Here is a 13,175-nt window from a genome sequence, read left to right as displayed (position 1 = left end):
TGCAAACATGATATGCTATGGTAGACAATGATGATCTATAATATTTTAATTAATGTATCATATCAGAATATATATTTTTAATGCATGAGCCTTAAATAATGTTTACAAATGTATGAAATACTATAAAACCATGGAGGTATTATAGCACTATATGATATCGTATTCAAGTTTCAAGAAATTTTATTTCTGTATAAAAATACAGAAAATGGAATTGCTTGGCAGATGACTAAAACAAAAAATATATACATAAAGTGCAGAAGTTTAAAAAAAATGAATACATGAAGGTACATAAAAAACCATTCGACAATGAATAATAATTCTCATGGTATAATGTAGTTATGCTATAAAACTGTGAAAATATTTTAATGGTATACATTGATGTTACAATGTATGTACAGACTACTTCTGTTACATGATGATTTAGTGTAAAAGAAAGTGATAAATTATGCGTATGCACTTTTGATAAACAGAAAAGTTAACCAGTTTTTATGTACCTAACTTTAAAATATGTAATGCTGTTTGCTCAGCAATGGGTGCATTGCTGTGGGTGTGTTTCTACTGATAAACACAAAATAATCGATTTTTTAAAACCTTTTTTTTTTAATGAGTACCAAACAGCCTACTGGCGTTGCAACTGCATTTTTGATTTTTCGAAAATCGGTTTTCGTGACGGAAATTACGTCACCATTTTGTTTATACAACACATTGTTTTCCTAACTGTATAGGACAGTATCTTTCTCATTCGTGTCATGATGACGAAGAGTACAGATACGATGTGGGGCGAGAAGGCAAATGTTTTCGGCTGTGCTCATCGGCACCGGCACAATTATGAACGAGCGGCCAAACGAAGACAACGGTAGGCCCAAAAGAGCGGAGAGGCCTTTTTAATCAATTTTTTTAAATCGCTTTTTTCAAACTGGTTCCGTTTCTACTGCGAGAATAAAAGCGATTTTTCGAAAAAGCAATTTTTAATCGATTATTTCTTTCCAGTAGAAACAGGCCCTTAGTATAGCAGTGGAAAATGAATCAACTAGATTTTGACCATGAAAAATGTTTTCTAATTTAAAATAAAAAAATATATTTTCATTTTATTAAAAATGACCAAAGCATATATAACACAAAGTTATAAAAAATGAATTTATAAGTTTAAAAACCATCCATCCATTTCACAACTTAATATCCAAGAAATGTGATCACATGACTAAAACCCTCTACAATGTATCAATGATAATACTGACCAACAATATCAATCAATATGATACCAGCACTCCGAAATTCCAAACATACTTCAAATGTTTTGCTTTTATCAATGTCATAAAAACATGCTTACAGATATATCATGTCACCATCAACATTAGATGATACCTTTCATTAATACAAACCTTTCCTTTGGGATTTTAAATGGCATAAAAAACATTCAAAGCCTTCACAGAGCTTTAAATCCAAACGTGCCTATCCAGAGAAAAAAATATGAATGTATCTGTTGATGTGATGTTGAGCACAGCATGCAATCATTAAATGACATGTGGTGATCAGTTTTGTGTTGGTATGTGACTTGTTTACCAAAGAACCTGATTGACAACTCTCAACATGACTTCAGAAAACAAAAAATTAACAAACATTTTCAGAATTCTAACTCATGATGCTAAGTGTCAGGGAAATTCCAATAAGCTCTGATGATGATGACCATCATTTTTTTCAGCAGCCCAAAAGTCTGATCACAAAGCTTGATATTGATAGTCACCCCTGTGCTGGGGCTACACTTTTTTTTTCTTCATAAGAACACATTTGGTGAGTCGAATGGCCGAGCGGTTAGCAGGGACGCCACAAGCTATAGCCATAATATCAGCGCTGGTTCGAATGGCACACTCGCCTATGGTTCTGGTGGTAGAACAAGTCTTCTCGGATAAGGACTATAAACCGTAGGCCCAGTGTATACAATGGCTTGTGTGCACTATAAAGAACCCAGTACATCCTTCGAGACGAGTAGGGGGTTACCCCGGTGTACTGGAACAGACAGCCCCTGTGGTGGACGACGAAAGTTGCTGGTACCGGGTAGCACAGACACGAAGGGACCCTTAGGGGTGAAGAAAGTCATTGGTCAAGTTCCTAGTCCACATTTCAAGCGCCCTGAGCATCTTACATTAGATGGATATGTGCGCTATATAAAACTACACTATTATTAGAAAGTATAATACATACTCCAAGTATTGAAATACACGCCATCGTGTTGGGATTCAATATTTCATTCCTGATGATGACATAATTAATGTCGAAATATTGAATCCCAACACGATGGCGTGTATTTCAATACTTGGAGTATTATTATACTTTCTTATCTGAGATTAATCATTGGACCTTTCGGTTTTTGGAAAACACTATTATTATTATTATTATTTTATAAGAACACTGAGGCTGAAATTGCTTAAAATTAAGAACAAAATAAGAACAAATTGAGGCTGAGGTAAAATGTCCAGTGAGATTTTTATTTTAAAAAAATAGAAAAACCAAAAAATATATTTGTACCTTATGTGCGGTAGGTGTGACTATGTAATACTCTCTATAATACAGTACAGGAGGTGTATACCTACTTGTCATTTGGGGCCATTTTTACTAGGGACGTTTTTTCAGTGTCCTTTCTTTTCGGCGCCAGTTTTTCCTGGGGCACTTTTACCTACATTCCAGTACAGTGTATACTGGTACAATAATACATGTATGTTTGAAAAGTGTGTAATATAAGAACAAAATAAGAACATTTTAAGCCTGAAATTGGTCAAAAAATAAGAACACTAAGCCTGGACAAAGTTTTACTGGTTCTTATAAAAAAAAAATTGTATTGGGGCATGGCTTATCGCCATATATTTTCCTCTAGATTACTGACAACCCTATTAAAAGAACATTTTAAAAAAAATTTGATTTCTAATTAAATTTCCAAACATAAAAATATGTTGCCACTAAATTCTCCCAAAAAGTAATAGTTGTTAATAAGTGGGTGGTTCTCCATATATAGTTTTTCAAGAATGTAGTTTGAAATTGCATAATTCTGAGTGACCTTTTGTCCATTATTTCTACTTTGTTCTTAGATATGCTATATCCTATGTATGATTTTCCACAAAAATATGTTATTACCTGTTCTACAAAGTTGCTTATGACCATTCTCTGGTAATATTTAACGAGAAACATATCACCATATATATTTACTACACAAACTCATTAAACAACTTGATGGCAACAGGCCTGGTCCAAGAGAGGGTATAGAGATATTTTAAGAGGTGGTCACTATAACTACAGGATGCCTAAAATGTGTAAACCGATATTGATTCCCTACCAGGATACAGGGAATATCAATATAACAACTAAAATTTATGATCATCATAGGTAGCCATTGTGTGTGCACTGAACTGCAGTGATTCTTTGCGACTTTCATGTTCTGGCTCTCCATGTGTTTCAGCTGCTTCTAGAAATGATGAGACACTGACAAAATCAAAACTCCTGTTGGTAATACAAGTGAGATACAGAATGCAAACATAGAGAGCGTACAGAATTTTTATATTAATTTACAGTAATAAAGGCATTGTAAAATCAGTTATCAGAGCCGAAATACCAAAAACAGGCTCCGGAGGGAAAAAATTGTTTGATATGTTATACAACTGATTTTTCTAAGATACAAAAAGGACATTTGGCAAAAAACTCTGGAACAGTTAAAGAGATACAGAGTTTTACTGTAAAATTTATATAAGATGTAGCACTTGTAATTTTAAAGATTTTGATACAATTATGAAAAGTATCAGGTGAATTCATAAACTGAGAAACAAAAAGTAGAAATATGCCCATATGAATGAAGTTTATAGCTACTGTATATTATCTGTTTTGACTAAATAAAACCCCTTGAAACCCCTTAAAAAGCACTATTTAATTTCCTTATTTGTATATTGAATATTTTAAATGAGCAATTAAATATAATATAATTCAATTTTAATGAAGTTGCACCATAGGAAGATCAAAATATATTTTAATACCGACATTTTAGCTCATCTCTGTGTACTATTAAGACATGGTTCTTTATCGCACAGGTGGAGGAATGAATTTTAAATCTAAGCAGTCCAAAGGAGTATGGTACATACCCATGGGACAAGAGAATTTAGTTATGACCTTGATCTACCCACACTGATCTGGAGAAAAAGGTGAATATACACTAACTACAAACTACAGCATAACTATCTTCATGGGAAAATACACTACTATATTTTGTACACAAAACTTATAGACGTCATTATATATCCTATATAAAGAGTTGTAGCTGATAGGGGAGCTTCTCCCCACTGGCGCTGCCACTAACTGTAGTCTATATGATCGACTAAATAATAATGCAGTATTTATACTATTGTATTTTACATCCTCTACAGGCAATTTGAAATGTAATAAACTTTATTAAAATGAAAAGCTTCTATGAGATAATAATGTATGGACAATTTTTTATTACTCATTTTTGGCATAGACCCTGAAATTGATTGGTGATTAATTCTTAACTCTTTTTTTACACATCATACATTTTACTAAAGATACCTTCCGGTATGAGCTAAAAATCATTTTTTAGGTATTAGTATACATGTAGTTTGCATGGTTTAAAGAGTATTATAAAGGTAATTTTATAATCAGCTATTAAATACTGTAAGCCCACCCCTTCTTTACATCCGATTTCACGTACCAATACGTCCCAGGACAAAAACCCAGACTAGGCCCACCCAAAAAGAAAAAAAAAAAAAAAAAGTAGAAAGAAGGGATCATGGTACCAGAGTCCTACTTCAAAACTTGCTAATTTTCAATTAAAATTCCATAGTGCCTATGGTTTAGGCATTTCTATTAAAACAAAAACCTAACCCCCTCCCCCCGGTTCTTTGCATGTCACATTGCCCCAACCCCAAAAATCCAAAAATCTCTGGATCTGCCCCGAATTCAAATTTAATCAGTGTTCTATCAGGCAGATCTGATAATTTGAGCCTCTTGCTGTTTTCCCCTTGGAGTCTATTTAGTGTAGCTTGGGAGTGGAATTTTTTTTGGCCATCAAAAGATCATAGTATTTTGTCCAGAATTGAACCCATGATCTCAGAATTAAAATGTGAATCTTAGCTTAATTCTAACTGATCCAAATCGTTGATTATCCAAGCCTATCTTATGTCTATGGATGCCTGTAAATGATCTTCTAAACCCAGCTGTGTTATCTTCTAAAATCATCTAATTCATTGTTGAAGACTGGGCATCGATGTCTTCATGTTGGTACTATACTAAAGCGGCTCAATTCATCTTTTTTTTCTTATCTGCAAGTTGGTTAGATGTGGAGCTAAGCAATGCTAGCTCTCCACAGGTCCCATTTTAGCAATGTTATTCCCTTACCATTGCCAAAGGCGTTTCTTCACTACATTAGCCAACCATGTGATTTGATATTTAACGTGACCTTACAACAAATCTTGCATAAGTTCAGTCTCAGCTAGGTGATACAGGAGAGCTCAGCCCTAGCTGTTAAAATACCATGGAATGATGTAATGGCTCAAAATCATGACCTATTCATTTATGTGGTTTTTGTAACAAACTTCCTTTAAAACCGAATCATGGCTAGGAAAACCAAGTTTCAGTTTTATTGGAAGCCTAATTGTCACTCATTTTAATTCCTAACTAAAATGACATAAAGACAAGAAGTACACATGGATCTGAAAGTTATTCAATATTTTTGTAATTGGTATTTGCACAAAAATGCATATTTGACAAAAAAATTGGGAGCATGATATACAGATTTTTTGAACATATAAAAACTGAGGGGGAAGGTGGAAAAAGGGTGGTTATGCCCCCCTCTCCCCCACCCAGTTTTTATATATTCAAAAATATGTATTTCATTAACCACTTCCAAGTTTTATCCATCAAATATGCTTTTTGTGTCTTTGAAAAATCTGTTGTACAACATATCAAAAAATTGTTTTCCTCAGAAGCCTAGCTTTAGACAACAACTGACATGTAGCTAACACTTCTGCCACCATAGTAGGACTAGACATAACTACTCAATTTTTGTATTCCTTTGGTATATTATCTTGCTCATGAGGCATGATTGACGAGGCATTAGGGGAGGCCTTTACATAATTTTACTTTAAATGAAAGTATTGTGTGTAAATAAATGAGGAATCTCAGGAAGAATATGACAAGAAGAGATACTGTTACTACATTCTGCAACAGAAGATGCAATTGATAAAGATCTTTTATAAAATTAAAATTTCAAGGAGGTTCAATGGTTCAATTCTCCATTTTCCTCATACAATAGATTTAACAAGCAATACATTAATTTTGTGTAGTTGAGACAAGGAGGTATGAGATTCCATTGGTTTAAAGGGACCTGGAACTTAAAGGGACTCTAAAGATACTTCCAGATTTATCACATGGTTGATAATTTATAGAAATAAATAGTAATCCCTGAAAACAAGTTAGTCTGCAGCAGAAGTCAATGAAAATCTCCAAGGTTACCTAACTGGCTTCATGTCAATTCACAAATTACTCTCAAATCCTCTCTTTAAAATCCTAACCAAAAACTTTCTCTTAAATACTACTACTAGTGCATATCAGTATATAAAGTCTTTCTTTCTAATAGGTTACTCAGAAATTGTATGTTTCATTAAGTGTTGTGTTTTAGTTAATAAAGTGTTATGTTTTATCCACCAACAGTGTCATATTATTTTCTCAGTTTAACCATGGAGGAAACCATCACTGTAACATATGCATTTATAAATATGATGGTTTACAATCTACTGAGTATTTTTCAGATTTTTTTCAAAATGGATTGCTGTTCAATATCCCCATAAAATTATAAATATGATGGTTTACAATTCACAAATTACTCTCAAATCCTCTCTTTAAAATCCTAACCAAAAACTTTCTCTTAAATACTACTACTAGTGCATATCAGTATATAAAGTCTTTCTTTCTAATAGGTTACTCAGAAATTGTATGTTTCATTAAGTGTTGTGTTTTAGTTAATAAAGTGTTATGTTTTATCCACCAACAGTGTCATATTATTTTCTCAGTTTAACCATGGAGGAAACCATCACTGTAACATATGCATTTATAAATATGATGGTTTACAATCTACTGAGTATTTTTCAGATTTTTTTCAAAATGGATTGCTGTTCAATATCCCCATAAAATTATAAAATTATTAATTAATTATTCTCTTGAATATTTCCTTCTTTGCTTTACTGAACAAAATAACTGCTTTGTGCCTTTTTCTTCTTCCAAAAAAGAATGTTTACACAACAACACCACCCAATAAGTTTGCTATCTCATGAGTCTGTGTAACAAGTGCAAAGCTTTTTTTGCACATGTAATGGTTTTTGATAGTACATGCTCATATCATACCTAAAGGTATTGTTTTAAACAAGTTCCCAAATCAGATCTACTGTCTTGTACAATAATCTACAGACACAGTATACAAACTACAAAAGCACACACATTATATGAAACACTACATTAATAATAAGAGCATAATTTGTGAGGTTTTGTGAATGATAGTATTAATTTGATAATTTTACTAAAACTGTTTATTTATTTAATCTTTTTTCATACTGTAGGCACTTTCAGGACTATAGTACTGATATTCAAAGTGGTACAGTGACAAGAAAAATATATACAGTGTAAATTGTAATAAAGAATGAATAAAATATAATAAAATTTAAAAACATTATTTTAAATGATTTTTGAATGAAAATGTGGACATCTCTTCAAAATAAGTTTTTAAATTGTGCCGTAGTTCATTCCAGCTTTTGGATGATCGATATAAAAATGTTTTTTTTTCCCTGTCTGATATTGGAAGAACCAGGTGTTATGGGTTTGGCTACATGTACCTTTAGAATGGGTAGTATTGTTAAAGGTAAATTTTAAAGACAAATATTGAGGAGAATATCTTTTTTGCATTTGAAAGTCATAAGAAATAGTTTTTCATTCCAAATCACATTCAGTCTACTCCATCCAAGGGCACTTAAAATAAAATTCATTCATACCACAAACATCAGCTCTACAATAATCAATTCTCCAGATAATCACGGTCTTAGATGAGGTACACATAGTTGTTTTAAGTCCATTCTACTGTCTTTCTTTTTAGTTAATTTAGTTAAGTTTTTGGTGCTAATATTTTGTGTAATATTTATATTTATATTTTTGCGATATGTATGTTTATTGTTTTATTGTTTAAGCCCAGGAAAGCAAATTTCATGTATATTTTTATATGTGACAATACAATTTATCTTGAATCTTGACACCAATATGCTTTGAAAAAGTGATACATAGGGTCAGATACAGTGTTTATATGGTCAGATCAGTGGTCATATTTATCAGTCATCGCGCATCGTGCGGGACGGTCCTGCATTTCAAAGTGATTTTGGATGAAACACGCATTTTGCAGAAACACATGCGTGATCTTAAATTAGCACAAGTCAATGTGTGATAACGAACTATCACGAATTCAGTGGAAAATGTATTTAAAATTAGAAGAAATTTGTTTTGTCATTCAGTAACTTGATTCATTGGAGAGTTTTCGTTATCTCATTCGATAATCAATTCACCGACAAAATTTCTCTTTCTCGATCAAAACCCAGCCAACCACGCACTTACTAGAATATAGGAGTCACGTGCGGTCTTCGCGTTAATTGTCACAAACAACTGTTGATTATGTGACTGAAACTCTGACCCCGGCCTCCAGTCAACTGGTGTAGTCACGCATTTGAAATCTCTCAGGTTGGTAACTATGAGTGGTGGATCTGCTGGCCCGTATCCAGCTTTTTGAATGGGGGGGTGCATTTTGCGAGCGCAGCGAGCAACCAGACTGGGGCCAGCTGGCCGCCCCGGGCCCCCGGTTGGGGTCCAGGGGCTGAAGGCCCCGGAAAAATTTGCTTTCTTACGTCCTAGTAGACTAATTTGAAGGCATTTTATCATGTTAATCTCTATATGTCTGTGAACACAGCGATAGGGCCTATCAATAAATTACCAGTGGAGGATATTTATTTTTTTTTAAATTTATTTAATTCTCAACCAACAGAGATAAGAACCTGCACTAACAGGTTGGATAAAAAATATAAACACATAGAAGGAAACAAATAATAACTAACATCAAACAACCTTACTAATTGAGAAACAAGCAAATTGTTTCCCAAATGAAAAATACTACTGTATAAATTCGTAACCATTACGAATAAAAATTCAAAATCAATTCTGCTTTTAAATGAATAATAGCAAAGTTTGATATAAAGAGTGGATTAAAAGCGACTGTAAATGAGCTGATTCAAACAACTAGAAGCATTTGAAACAAATTAATTAATTAATTTTGCTCCTTTCTCCCCATTTTTTAACACGTGCGCGCTCCAGCGTCGAGTATACTCGTCTCATGGTATTTCTGAGAGCGCTAGGAATGATTATACTTGTCTAAACCGGGGTGTCATTCTAGCATTTTGACTTCATTGACACTGACATACCGACTGGTAGTTAGGGGAAGATACACCTAGACGATAATGTGCATATAACGTGTGTATGTTTGTTGTGTTATGTTGCTGGCAGTACAAAAGATTGCGCGTGTGGAGCGCTCTAGTATTCTTATTGTAACTCATTTTTATACATTCATACCATCTTAATACTGTACTGTTATGTGATTCATTTTATAATGATTCCGGGAACACGGTCACATTTTTTTGGTTATAATTAGTGGACGTTTTTCGATTTGGGGGGAGGTGGGAAGGGGCAATACTGTAAGCTGTCCGACAAGGGTCTCACAATTCCTGCAGATCGGTGAGGTCCAGTGTCGAAGTCCTTGTTAAAAAGTAAGTTTGTATTTTAGAACAATGGCCAGACAATTCAAAAACAAATTGTTAATATCTGTTTTGGATCAAGTTATGGTCAGATAGCCCAACCTGTAAGACAGACATTATTTTTAAAGAGTAATGTTTGTATTCATTACATGTGGTTGCCGTGAGTCCCAGGGCCCAGACAAAATTTCAATTAAAGAATTAATTTAATCTCAAATTGTTATTTGTGCAGTACTCAATTTAAATCAATTTGTCAAAACTTTATACAAGAACTGTTCAAAAACAATGAACAGAGCAAACACATCATCATAGTTGAAAAGACCCACTGTTAGGATAACAAATTAAAAGGCATGCATGGTCTCATAGGCATGCCTCACTCATTGTTAAAAAAGATAACTCTAAATTCTACTGAACACTATGCAGATATTCAATCTCAGAACTCATTTTGGCCCATGATGCAGGTTTTCCATGCAAAAAGCATAATTTCCTCTTAGAAAAACTAAATCTACGGCCAAGTAAGGAGGAAATCTTGGCTGCTTTGAAAAAAAAAAGATACAATCTAAATAATGTCACTGTCAGTCAGTTGATAAAACAGAATTAACTCCAAACAAATGAATGACAGATGTTTAGATGGTTAGTCATTCTACTGTATTTAGTTTTTCGTAACAATTTGGATAGTTTTCACCATTAGAATGCCACTTTTGTTGTCTCTAAACGGTGAGTTTGCAAACAATTATGAAAACATCGAGTCAACAAAGGTTTACAGAAGTGGTTGGCGCATCGGTTGTGGCCTGGACTTCCAACCTCAACCTTCCTTGACAAACAAGCTACTGCAATGCTCTGAGGTCGAGGGCTACCCTTTGCTTGAACTGGTAGGTTCATCAATAAATACAGTTGAACTTGCCTAAGTCAATAAAATTGGACTTTACAGATTGTTAATTAATAGAAAACACAACAATTTGGCATGTAAAATAAGTTCAACTTAGAAATTATTCGAGTTAGGCAAGTGTACACTAATTACTAGCTGCAACATTATGGAGTACAGTATGTGTTTAGATTCTTTGCATTGTGGTATTTAAAGCAGTCACAATCAAAAACTTAAAAAGAACAATAACAGTAACCAACCGTTTGAAACCTATTGCAGATTAAACTTACAATTATGGATCTGAGTTTAGTTAAGAAACTTTCTTTGCAACTGCTTTTATAGTGATGGATATTTTTAGAAATATCGTAAATACTCATATCCTCTTTATCATGAAATATTAACGAAAGAAACTGGCGTGGGTAATCCAGGTCATGCGTAGGTTCTGAGAAAGTAGCAACAAACGAGATAGAGAGAGGGAGCGATCATACACTACAGATTCATACTGACCTTCCTACAATTTAATTACGCTGAAAAGTTTGCCAAGTCAATCCCAATAGCCAGAGCATTTTTTCTTATACTAGGGTTAATCATTTTCCGCTGACTTGCTGTATCTGTCATCAGGGACGAATCAGTAGCACTTTGGGATTCTTGCATGTTAAAACTCCATGCTTTCTTCAGTGATATTATAGCACAAACAGTGCTCTGGGTCTCATATGCAATATTTTGGGATTATACTGTATAGCTTCATGCTCACTGATAATGATATTAAAGCATAAATACAATGATTAGGACCTTATAAATTATACACAGCTATTTTATAGCAGAAATCTAGACCTCTGAGTCTTATTGCATTGGGATTTTATAACTTCAGGCTATCACTGATGTATTATAGCAATAAATCCAGTGCCCTGGACCATCTTATACACTGAATATATTAGGATTTTATAGCTTCATCTATCATGATAGTATAATGTATCTAGTGCTCTGGGTCTTATTAATTATATTATAGAATATATAGCTTCACGATATCACTAATATGATAGCCTAAATCCGCTCTGATATTATAGTAGTAGTAAACTTCATTTATCCACGAAGAAAATATCAACATACAATGCTGTTTTTCCGTGAGATACCTTATTTACAATTATTATGTAAATTACACATTATGGTACATCATAAAAAAGCAAAAGTTAAACACAGAAATTAAATAATATAGATACCTGTACAAAACATAATTATTAGACAGTACACAAAAGTCAACAATTTAGTAAAATTAAAATAATCTATACCATCAATGGCAAAATAAATTTAATGGAAATGAAGAAAATCCACTATACAAAAGTAAACTGTAAATTACGAAAAAGAAATGTAAAATATAAATCAAACAAACAAGAAAACAGTAAACCAGTCATTTACTGTATACCAGTGGAGGAGGATTTAGCAATGGGGGATGGATAATTCGATTTGCGAAGCACCAAGCAGGAGGAGGGGCGTGGTTTTAACAAGAGCGCAGATCTGTTTCGAAAGGTCAGGGGGACATTTTGTGAGCCCACACCCACCTCAGACCTACCATGGTTGAGCCTGAGGTGCGAAAATTTTAGGAAACAGTAGCTCTAGATGACCGGAAATGACACTTTTATATAATAAAATTCATCGTCATCACATCACCATTATATAGTAAAAATGAAGCGCCAACAAATTTCTCATGATGTTTTACTAGTTATTTCAACCATAGATCTAATTAATATGTGTGATGTACTATTGAAAATAAATATTAAAAACATTGTCTTTGGTATTAATTTAGGCCTACCTACTTCAAAGCCATTAGTCCACACAAGGGCTGAGGTTGGAACATTTGAGGAAACCAATCTTATTATTATTCCACGCTTTTTCTCATACTTCTCAAATTATAATAAAGGCATGCGCACAAGAGTCGTGTATTATAAGTAATTCAGATGTATGTGGGCAGAGATAGATTACCGGTTGTATAGCAGTTCATTTCAACAATGTTCTGGCATCTTCTTGACTTAAGAAATTGTTACATTGTGGACGAAAAGTGAGGGACCAACCCCCACAACCCTTAACAATATTTGAGGACGTGTCCCCCTGTCCCTCCTTGGTCATGGGTTTATAGGGAGAGGCATCCCCTTCCATTTGAGATTTTTTGGAATTAGTAGACGGCTAGACACTCTTGGCTGACATCTGAAAATAAAAATCCAAGAAATATCCTAAAACTAACAATTGTAAACATTAAGTGTTTTTTGTAATGATATTTTAAAGATTTTTTTGTACAGTATTAAATTTTTATTTCTTTTGTAAAATTTAAATTTTGTACAAATACTTTAATTCAGCATCTGCTGCAAATATATTTCTTGTGAAGTGATTATTGTTAAAGACAGTGATATGAAGAGACAAAGAGAAGACAGCAGAAGGAACCAGTGCCACTGCTCCGTTCTCTCTAGCACTTTGACACCCTA

General features: G+C 33.6%; 1 protein-coding gene across 7 annotated transcripts in view; it reads right to left on the bottom strand.

The window, feature by feature from the left end:
- The window catches only part of LOC117119021 (putative leucine-rich repeat-containing protein DDB_G0290503), an 89,046-nt gene that overhangs the window by 30,387 nt on the left and 45,484 nt on the right, over positions 1-13,175 (bottom strand). The gene's annotated exons all lie outside the window — the stretch shown is intronic.

The sequence above is a fragment of the Anneissia japonica genome, unplaced genomic scaffold (assembly GCF_011630105.1).
Source record: "Anneissia japonica isolate Jap-2015-1 unplaced genomic scaffold, ASM1163010v1 scaffold1826_len1998817_cov189, whole genome shotgun sequence".
Classification (NCBI taxonomy): domain Eukaryota; kingdom Metazoa; phylum Echinodermata; class Crinoidea; order Comatulida; family Comatulidae; genus Anneissia; species Anneissia japonica.
Note: the sequence above shows the minus strand (reverse complement) of the source record. Positions and strands in the feature narration are given on the sequence as shown.